General features: G+C 34.3%; 1 pseudogene; it reads left to right on the top strand.

Moving 5' to 3' along the window:
• The first annotated feature begins 5196 nt into the window (after nt 1-5196).
• On the top strand, nt 5197-11854 carry LOC114190116 (annotated as a pseudogene).
• The last annotated feature ends 177 nt before the right edge of the window (nt 11855-12031 follow it).

Below are 12031 nucleotides of genomic sequence, written 5' to 3' on the forward strand. Positions count from 1 at the left end.
ACGCTCTCATGGCATTAGTGATCACCTGCAATCTGCAAAAATATTCTGCCACTGTCTCCTTTTCTGTCATAGAGAGGAGTTCATACTGCCTCCTTAAAGATTGCAGTTTCACCTTCTTGAGTTTCCCATAATTTCCATACCCATTTTGCAAGATCTCCCAAACCTCTTTTGCTGTAACAACTTTTGAGATTTTCTGAAAGATAAGGGCAACAACACATTGATGTAGCAATACACGAGCCTTGCAGTCCAACTTCTTCATCTCCTTGTATGTTTTCTTGGCCGCTTCATCAGCATTCTTGGGCAGTTCTTTGAAACCCACCTTCACGATCTCATCTATTTCTTGAAAGCCAAGAATCGCCTCCATCTTCACACACCAATCATCATAACCCTTTCCATCAAATATGGGTAAGCTTCCCGGTATAATCCTCCACCAGCCATGAGTAGAACACGCAACAATACTGCCAAGATTCCTCTTCTTGAACCTTGCTCTTGATACCAATTTGTTGGGCCTCAACAACAATTACGCAGGCCCACTCCAATTCTTTTCTCACTTTCTCTCTTGATGCTTCCACACCACACACGTACACACTTTTCTCACCTACCCCTCTTCCACCTTTTCTCCGTTCTCTCTCTTCACTCTCTGCTTCACACACTAAGCTTCCGTTTGAAGCTTCTTCTCCTCTCCACCGTCAAGCTAAGGCTTGCTAACTCTCTCTTTGATAGCCACGTTTCTCTATTTCTCACTCATTCACTAATTATTTTCTATTTGCAAGACACGCACCAGCTTTCATACAAACTGGAATAATGAAGGAAGAAAGAAAACAGCAAGGGAAAGATGTGAGCTTATAGAGAGAAGGTAAAATCTCTTTTTTATTGAATATGCGTGTGTATCTCTCAAGTACATGAAACTGAAGCAAGTATTTATATGTTGTTAGTTTGCACTGTTTCTAATAGAAACAAAAATTGAAACTGGAACTAATTTTTTGTTACAACTATCAACAATACACACACACACACACACACACACACACATATATATATATATATATATATATATATATATATATTATATTTTTTTTCTAATTTTATTTTATTATATATATTTTAGATTTTTTTCTACTTTTATTTTATTATATATATATTGTTTTAATTTTGTTTTTATATAATATATTAAAAATAAATAATATCTTGAAATAAATTAAATTAAAAATATAATTAATCTTTTAACAAAAATATTAAGTTTCAGTATATATTTGTTCGTTGAGATTCTTAAATTTGAGTAGAACACTTTGATATGATCTAGATAGAATGCATCATTCAATTCCACAAACGTAGACACCAAGGGTTACCAATTTTGCTAAACTTTTGCAAGAAGACATTTTTATGATTTGGATATTGAAAAACAACATTTGCATTTATTGGCCATATCATGCTGTATATGCTAAAATGCAAGGGCATTGATTCACCTCTTCCTCATGGTATCTTGATAACTAGAATCATGCAATATGGTGGAGTAGAGCTTTATGCTAAGGCAAACCCAATAATGGGTCTAGATATCATTTCACAACAAATTCTTAGAAAAAGCTAAATATAATTAATGTTAATGGTGCATGGCAACATCATCATGGAAATGAGGTTAATTCACCTTAAGAAGACCACAAAATCCATTGTCTGAAGTGACTATAAATAATGAATTTCAAAGTCAAATATAGGATGGAGTGCAACACTTGCAAGGACATGTTGATGTTATTGAAGAAAAATTTAGCAATTTTACCATTTATATAAACCGACAAATGAAAGAAGTCAATTTCAATGTCAACCAAAATTTTCACAAATTAGAGGATCAACATGACTCTAATGACAAACTTTTATATCGGGTAATGTATTGTGTATTTCATTTCATGTACTTTAATTATATTTCATTTTGTAATACTTGTTAACACATTTTTACTATTAGTTTGACTTATGTGTGTAGGAAACACAAATGGATTCAAGAATAACTGAATTAGTAGAGGAAGCAAATGGCCTAACACAAAGGATGTATGTCATTATTGACCTTCAGCTTTTGAACGTTGATTCATCCTCATGGAACAACATAACAACATCATTAGTGGTACATAATCTTAATATACCACATTACAAATTTTAGACTTATAAGCAACAATGAATATTTCATATGACGACTTATTTAGAAAGTACCATGACTTTCTTTCTTCACACCCGTCTCATATTAGACGCCTTATGGGGATGTCAACACATCGTCGTTGGAATAGGTTGCAAACTTATATGAATAAAACGACATGAATAGGGATGATGACAACAAATATTTTATGTTTTTCTTATTATTTTTTGTTGACTTTATTAATTCTATGTTCCTTGTGTTTTTTCAAAAGACAATTTCTTAATGACTATTACAATCACTTCAATTTTATGATTTTCTCTTATTAGGGAAACAAAATAATAAAAATTATTTATAATATGTATATATTAGACAATGTAATTTTTGGACATAATTTAGTGCATTGAAATATTGTTTAAATTTATTTTAATCATGTTTAATGTATCTAAAACTAGTATGTTTCTTTTAAGGAATTCAAAGATGATTTTAGAGTGGATTAGGGAGTGAAATTTGTGAAAGTTTGTTTGTAAAAGTTTGTGATTAGATTGACTGATGTGACATATTAAAAAAAATTAATAAATAAAAAGTTTGATTACCAAAATATCCCTATTGTTATACATAATATAAAATTATATATAAATAATTTAGAATTATTTTTATAAATTTTATTGAATGATTGAAATTATAAAAAAATTATTTATAAAAAATAAATAATACAATATATTTTGTATGGAAATAAATTTAATATGTAAGGTTAAAATTAATTTATTTACATGAAGGTTTTTTATTTTTAATAGTAATTTTAGAAGTAATAAATTTTTATTATAACCATAATGAATTATTATTTGCATTATTCATTTTGATTATGTTGTTTTTTCATAATAAGGAGTATGAATATAGGTGAAGGGGTAATTTGGTAAATCTGACAATGTCACCATCTAATCTCACCCTGGATAATGAAATTGGATTTCCAGTAAATCTCCTAATCATCTCCTCCCATCATATTGTATCACTTTCAGAAAAAATACACTACTCACTCATTATTCATCGCTTCCTAATTTTTATGAATAGTACATCCACCTAAAAGAATACTGTGTTAGTATAGATAGATTTATTTATGCAAAGCTTTTAATACAATCCATTAAAATATTAATATATTATTATACAACTTTTATTATAAACAACTAAATTGTTAATATAAAATCGTTATAAACCTTTTAATATAACTTTAATTGTTAATATAAAATCGTTATAAACCTTTTAATATAACTTTAAAAGTAATTAACATTTTAATAAAGATCACTATAGATAATTTAGTATAACTTATAAAAATTAAACTTTTGATATAAATTGTGTTAAAAAATAATTATTCAAACCTTGAAATAATCAATAAATTCTTAATTTTGAGTGCTAACCAAACTGAAACTGATGAGATAATATAAAATTAAAATCCTCTATTTTTAAGTAATTATTCTCATAAATTTTTACAGTATCAGGTTTTTTTAATATTTTATTTTTAAATAACAATTTTATCATACTAGCGTACGACGTATACGGATATTTTCAATATACGTGATATTATATTAATAGGTGAGGATAATGTAATATTATTAAGTTAATATATAAAATAAAATTATATTTATTAAAAATAAAATAAAATAAAATATATAAAAAAATAAGAGAATAATTATTGATAAATAAAGATAAAAAAAAGAACAGAAATAGACGATTTTATAAAATATTTTGTAAAAGTAACGGTCAATTTTAAAAAAATTAATTATATTTTAAAGGATAAAATTAGTATTTTAAAATATGGAAAAAAAAATTCTCTTTATATATTTTTATAAATAATATTTTAAATTAGTCATACTAATAAATTATTCACTAAAATTTCTCGTGCACATGCTTTTAGAATGTTCTAACCTTTATTTGTCTCTACAGACAAGAGAAGAGAAGGAAAGGAGAAACATAAAAAGATAGCTCCTAACTTCATTTATGTGTAACGGATGAGAGACGAGTCATGACTATTTTTGAAAAAAAGAAGAGATGAATAGAAATATACATGACCAATATTATATTATGTCATAAATATTTAGATTTTTTAATATAATAATAAATATAAACAATTAAAAATTAAATTAACTATTAATAAACAAATATATTTAACTTTTTGCTCATTTTTATTTTCTATTACCTAATTTAAATAATTTTCCGTCTTGCTTATTTTTATTTTTTTTCTTCTCTTTTATTTACTTTTTCCGCCTTTTCAATATCGATCAGTTCAAATAAAGTGTGTATGATTGTCCAGACAGATTAGTAACATAATTAAGGTCATGGGTTGATTTAGACAAAATGATCACATAACCTTATTAAAGGAAATCTAGAATTAGGTTTGATGTTTGCATTCAAAAATTTGTACAAAACTCATCATGTAAACAGTAAAAGTTAGTTTAAATTGAGTTTAATGAAATCATAAAAAGTCATCTTAATCTAAATGTGTGGGGGTTGGAGAAGATGATTTAATGGTCACATCCAATTAACACTTATACCCACAATCCTTGAGACAGTGATATCCATCAAATTTAAGACCCTTTAAAAGATTTTTTTAACTGAAATACATAAAAGTAACTTTTGCAGTGATAATTGTTTAATTGGAAGACCTTTTGCCCGGAGTGGGTAGCGATTGGACAAAGCTTTCAAAATCCGTTGCTGTTGTCTTTTATATTCCCAAACGGCCGACCCAAATCCTTTTCCGCGAACGTCAAGCCAACGTGTTCCTCTATTGCTCATCATCACACATTATTCCATTGCTCAGATTCATAAAAGAACAATTGTCTTTCTGCTTCTTCACTTGTCAAACTCTTCTTGAACTTGACTTATAACATCTGGGAACCTTGCACTCTGTTTCCTTAAAATGATACTGTTTCTATTCATGATGCTATAGTTTTTTATGAAAGTTGGTGATCATAGCAGTAAAAATCTTTCCATAAAAGTTCCTTCAAATTTTGTCCAACCGTGCTTTCTTGTTTCAGAGGGTTATATAGTTGTAATACGAGTGAAGAAGTTTCTTGTTGGGGTAGCTGCAAACTAGGATGTCTTTTACAGCTTCAACGTGGTTCACGTCCCTCTCGTGTTCATTGAATGCAACTCCAAATCTGCCTCACTGGCTGAGATTCATTTTCCTCTCTCCATGCCCTCAGAGAGCTCTTTTGTCTGGTGTTGACATTCTGCTTCTGTTCACCCTCTTTGTGTTTGCGCTTCGAAAGCTCTATTCTAGCTTCACTTCCAATGCCAACGCTGACTCACACCTTGATAAACCACTTATCAGAAACAACAGAGTTTCTGTCAGGACAACGGCATGGTTTAAGCTAACTCTAACTGCAACCGCCATTTTGACGATATTGTACACGGTGGCCTGCATTCTAGTGTTTGTTAGTTCCACCAACCAGCCCTGGAAGCAAACTGATGGCTTGTTTTGGTTACTTCAGGCCATAACACAACTAGTCCTTGTAGTCTTGATCGTCCTCGAGAAAAGATTTGAAACCTTTGCTCACCCTTTGTCTCTCAGAATATACTGGATTGCGAATTTCACTGTGGTTTCTCTGGTAACTGCTTCTGGGATCATACGTTTGGTCTCAGTGGGAGTGGAAGATGGGAAATACTTCAGCTTCATGGTTGATGATACGGTTTCTTTCATTTCTTTACCCTTGTCACTTTTTCTGCTCTGTGTTGCGGTTAAAGGATTCACCGGGATTGTGTCTGGCGAAGAAACAGAATCCCTTATTGACGAGGAAACAAAACTAAATGAGAAATCCAACGTTACTGGCTTTGCTTCAGCATCTGCAGTATCCAAGGCCTTCTGGATTTGGATAAACCCGTTGTTGAGTAAAGGGTACAACTCACCGTTGAAGATTGATGAAATTCCATCCCTTTCACCTCAGCATCGAGCTGAGAGGATGTCCGTTATCTTTGAATCAAAGTGGCCTAAACTAGATGAGAGGTCAAAGCACCCGGTTCGAACAACGTTGCTTCGGTGTTTCTGGAGGGAGATAGCCTTCACAGGCTTCCTTGCTGTTATTAACCTATCCGTGATGTTCGTAGGCCCAGTTCTCATTCAAAGTTTTGTTGATTTTACTGCAGGGAAACATAGCTCTGTGTATGAAGGTACTGCCTCGTGTTAGTTCTCCTGTGCGCCAAATTTGTAGAAGTTTTGACCACTCACCACTTCACCTTCAACTCTCAGAAGCTTGGGATGCTTGTAAGATGCACCTCATCACTTCTCTGTACAAGAAGGGGCTCAGGCTATCGGGTTCCGCAAGGCAGGATCATGGTGTTGGGCCTATTGTCAATTACATTGCTGTTGATACTCAACAACTCTCTGATATGACGATCCAGTTACATGCTGTGTGGATGATGCCATTTCAAGTTGGCATTGGTTTGGTTTTGCTGTACAATTGTCTGGGAGCCTCAGTGGTTACGGCTATGGTTGGACTTCTTGGTGTCATTGCATTTGCTGTGGTGGCTAACAGAAGGAACAAGCGTTACCAGTTTAATGCAATGACGTGTCGCGATTCAAGGATGAAGGCAGTGAATGAGTTGCTTAATTACATGCGTGTCATCAAGTTCCAAGCATGGGAAGAGCATTTCAATGGGAGAATTTTTGATTTCCGCAAGTCTGAGATTGACTGGGTTTCCAAGTTAATGCACTCAATCTGTAGCATTTTTATTGTGTTGTGGAGCACCCCATTGTTGATATCGACTCTCACGTTTGGTACTGCGCTTTTGCTTGGAGTTCGACTTGATGCAGGCACGGTTTTCACCACCACAAGTGTATTTAAGATCCTGCAGGAACCTATTATATCCTTTCCTCAGAGTATGATATCTCTTTCACAATCGCTGGTATCACTTGGGCGGTTAGATGGGTACATGTCTAGCACGGAATTGCCGGATGATTCGGTTGAGAGAGAGGAGGGGTGTGGTGGACGCATTGCTGTGCAGGTCAGAGACGGAACCTTTAACTGGGATGATGATGGCCCGCTTCAAGACTTGAAAAACATTAATTTGGAGATTAATAAGGGGGAGCTTACAGCAATTGTTGGGACTGTGGGGTCGGGGAAATCTTCACTCCTTGCTTCAATTCTTGGTGAGATGCACAAAAATTCTGGGAAGGTATGTACTTATTTCTTGTTTAGAAATGAGGACTTTATTTTCTGTACCATGCAGTCACTAATATGTGCGGTGGTGTTCGATTCTGACTGTATGTTTTTGTGGAAGATTCAAGTTTGTGGGAGTACTGCTTATGTTGCACAAACATCTTGGATTCAAAATGGGACGATTGAGGAAAACATTCTCTTTGGATTACCAATGAACAGGCAGAAGTACAATGAAGTGGTCAGAGTTTGTAGCTTGGAGAAAGACTTGGAAATGATGGAGCATGGTGACCAGACAGAGATTGGAGAGCGTGGCATCAACCTAAGTGGGGGTCAGAAGCAGCGCATACAGCTTGCCAGGGCTGTATATCAAGATTCTGATATATATCTTCTTGATGATGTTTTCAGTGCTGTAGATGCATATACTGGCACTGAAATATTCAAGGTCATTATCTGATATCTTTCTATTTCCTACTCTTAGCATTCTATAAGTTAGACTAATTCATGTTTTTTGGACCACTGGTTAGTTCAAGTTTCTTGCTAGTATAGCCGTATTTTAAATTAGAGTAATTCTATGCAGGAATGTGTGAGGGGATCTCTTAAAGGCAAGACCATTATTCTTGTAACACACCAAGTAGACTTCTTACAAAATGTGGATCTTATAGTGGCAAGTCCTTTTTATGATCTTTTGTTGTTTTGTCTAAGTCAATCTGCAATCGAACTTGGTGACTGATTCTAAATTTCTAATACACATGTTTGTTTGGTGAAAAGGTGATGAGGGATGGAACGATAGTACAATCAGGGAAGTACAATGATCTACTTGCTTGTGGAATGGATTTTAGTGCTCTTGTTGCAGCACATGAGACATCTATGAAACTTGTGGAGCAAGGTGTGGTCGTGCCTGGGGAAAATCTGAACCAACAAATGAAATCACCGAAGGCAGCTTCTAATAACAGAGAATGGTGAAAGCAATCCTCTTGATGAGCCCAGATCTGACCATGAAGGTTCTAAACTCATCAAAGAAGAGGAAAGAGAAATTGGGAATGTTAGCTTTCATATCTAGAAACTTTACTGCACTGAGGCTTTTGGGTGGTGGGGCATTGGAGGAGTAATCTTTCTTTCTGTGTTGTGGCAAGCTTCTACGATAGCGAGTGATTATTGGCTGGCTTATGAAACATCAGAAGAGCGTGCACAGTTCTTCAATCCTTCTGTGTTTATTTCTATCTACGCCATTATTGTTGTAGTTTCAGTTCTTTTGATTGTGCTAAGATCCTACTCTTTCATGATCCTGGGGTTAAAGATAGCACATATATTCTTCTCTCAAATCCTCCACAGCATCTTGCATGCCCCCATGTCTCTCTTTGACACCACTCCATCCGGGAGAATTCTAAGCAGAGTAAGAATTCGAAGGCTCATAGTATGCTATTCTAAATGTCACATATGTATAATGACTTCCATTGACTTAAACTTTGACAGGTATCCATGGATCAGACCAATGTTGATGTCGTTATCCCCTTGTTCCTCAATTTTGTGGTAACCATGTACATTACAGTGATCAGCATCTTCATAATCACATGTCAAAATTCTTGGCCAACAGCTTTCTTGTTAATTCCTCTTGCTTGGTTAAACGTTTGGTACCGGGTATGTGCGCGGTGGTTTCAATTAGTCCAATGTATTGCTGTCATTTTAATATTTAAAGAATGATGATGTTAGATTATCAATCATTGTCTATATTCTAAACTTTGTGGCAGGAAAGAAAACTAAACGTGCTTACTATTAATGAGTTCTCAATTTGACTATTGAAGTAATTGAACAGCCGTGGTAAAATCACAGGAATTGCTCACAGCTAAATATATCTCATGCAGTATATGTCAACAATTCATGTGTTTGATTTTTCAATTTTGGGTTTTGCAGGGTTATTTTCTTGCTTCGTCTCGTGAGTTAACTCGTCTGGATTCAATTACAAAAGCACCTGTCATTCACCATTTCTCTTAAAGCATTTCGGGGGTCATGACAATCCGCACATTCAGAAAGCAGAAGGAGTTTTGCGTAGAAAACATTAAACGAGTAAATTCTAATTTGCGAATGGATTTCCACAACTTCAGTTCCAATGCGTGGTTAGGTTTCCGCTTAGAATTGCTTGGAAGCATAGTGTTTTGCTTCTCCTCCATGTTCATGATCATGTTACCCAGCAATATCATAAAGCCAGGTAAGCAAACTCACTAGAAAATGATTTGTAAATTATTTACCTTATTTTGTCAATGATCCTTCACATTACATTACATCTGGTTTAATCTTTTAAAGTGGTCCTCAGCGGTTTTGTTTCTGTCAATATCATCATAACTGAGAGTCCTTCGAACAAGTATTTGTTCCATACAAAATTCTACGAAAAACTCATAATAGCTGGACCAGGTTCATAGTGTAATTTTTACACAAGGATAGAGCAAACGTGGAGTTACAAAGTGGGAGTAGATGAAAGTGTTAATCTTTTCATTTATTTGGAAACAGTGTAGTGGATTTGGTTACAAGTAAATTAAGGAAAATAACAAAATCACTATCTGCATAGGACAGAAACACATAAAACAAAATTATATGAAGAAAACATTTAAGTTGCAACTTTTCTTAAAGAAAAAGAATTCCACCTGTTACCCGACAATGAGAATTTGGCCGTCACCCTATCCCACTTCCATACCTTGCTCAAGTTGTCTTCTAATTTCAAATTATTTAGTATATTTAGTAATTACAACATACCCTTGTATCACGTCTCTAGCAGCATACTCTATTGGTGCAAAATGTCCAAGAGGTAAGACAAAATATAGAGACAAGATGATTTCAAGATGGTGCAATAGTTGAATAAATTCAACTATTCTTACATGCATTGTCTTTCGTATTTACATGTGTTGAAAAGAAAAGCAATGGTATTGCAGTCAAAATTTTATCGTGATAAACAAGTGATTGGGATGTTGTGATTGATGCAGAGAATGTTGGTTTGTCGCTCTCATATGGGTTATCTTAAACGCCATGATGTTCTGGGCCATATACACTAGCTGTTCCATTGAAAACAAATTGGTATCTGTTGAGAGGATCAAACAATTCACAAATATTCCATCGGAAGCAACATGGAGAAATAAGGATCGTTTGCCTCCTGCAAATTGGCCGGGTCATGGCAACGTTGATATCAAAGATTTGCAGGTATCCAGAAAAAACCAAATTGATTATCATTATTTCTTGTGGTAAATGTATCCTAGTTTATTAGAGTGTTTCATTTTAAAATTTTATCATTGAGACTGTTGTTAAGCACGAAAGCAGAGTTTTATTAAGTTTGCAGGTGCTGATGTTAAATGACAGAAATTCTAAAATCTTATAACTGGTTAACAAATAAGATATGTATTTTTATTTAGTACATTACTTCATTAATGATTATTATTAAAACATTTTAAAAACAAATACTTGGTAAAAACACTTCTGTTGTTGTTGTAACAAGCTTTGATCAACAAATTGTTTCAGTAAGATAATCACTTAAACTTGTGGCAAACAGGTTAGATATCGTCCAAACACCCCTTTGGTTCTGAAAGGCATCACCTTAAGGATCAATGGAGGGGAAAAAGTTGGTGTTGTTGGTCGAACAGGTAGTGGAAAATCAACTTTGATTCAAGTTTTCTTCAGGCTGGTGGAACCAACAGGAGGAAAAATAATCATTGACGGCATTGACATATCTATCTTGGGACTTCATGATCTTAGATCACGGTTTGGTATCATCCCTCAAGAGCCTGTCCTTTTTGAAGGAACAGTTCGAAGTAACATTGATCCAACTGGACAGTATACAGACGAAGAGATATGGAAGGTAAATAAATAGCTTCAGACCCATTTACTTTCATGTTTGTGCCATTAGTCTCATCACTTATTTTTTACTGTTGTAGAGTTTGGAACGTTGTCAACTAAAAGAAGCAGTGGCTTCCAAGCCTGAGAAACTTGACTCTTCAGGTTCCAAACATTCTTACGATAATTTCACTTGAATACAATTTTTCCCTTTACTAATGGAAATGGTACTTGAGTTTACAGTGGTTGATAATGGAGATAACTGGAGTGTGGGGCAGAGGCAGTTGCTTTGTTTGGGAAGGGTTATGCTTAAGCAAAGTAGGTTGCTGTTTATGGATGAGGCAACAGCCTCTGTTGATTCTCAAACCGATGCTGTGATTCAAAAGATCATCCGAGAGGACTTTGCATCACGTACCATCATCAGCATTGCTCATAGAATACCAACTGTAATGGACTGTGATAGAATTCTAGTTGTAGATGCAGGTATATATCAAACATATTCATTCTCCTTTGTCTTCTCTTATTATGTTACATCTCATGGATTACACTATTTGTAGGCTAATTTCTGTTTGTTTTTGCGTTAATAGGGAGGGCCAAAGAATTTGACTCACCAGCCAACTTGGTCCAAAGGCCATCACTCTTTGTTGCTTTAGTTCAAGAGTATGCCAATCGCTCAAGTGGTCTATAAGAAACTATAATTTTTCAGAATGTTTATCTTTGTAGATTTTCATGCCCAAAATTTTCCTAAACGAGAGTGGAAACTCGTAGAAAATTATAAATTATAAAATGTTTGACAATAGGAATTTGACTAAGTTCACATGATGCAAGAGTTACACTACTAAACATAGTACAAGTAATTTGATTGTTGTGTTGTGGCTACCCTCTTATAGGTGTGAGAGATGCTCTTAGGTAAAGAAATCGTACCACGTATATAAGGGCATGA

The sequence above is a fragment of the Vigna unguiculata genome, chromosome 7 (assembly GCF_004118075.2).
Source record: "Vigna unguiculata cultivar IT97K-499-35 chromosome 7, ASM411807v1, whole genome shotgun sequence".
Taxonomy (NCBI): domain Eukaryota; kingdom Viridiplantae; phylum Streptophyta; class Magnoliopsida; order Fabales; family Fabaceae; genus Vigna; species Vigna unguiculata.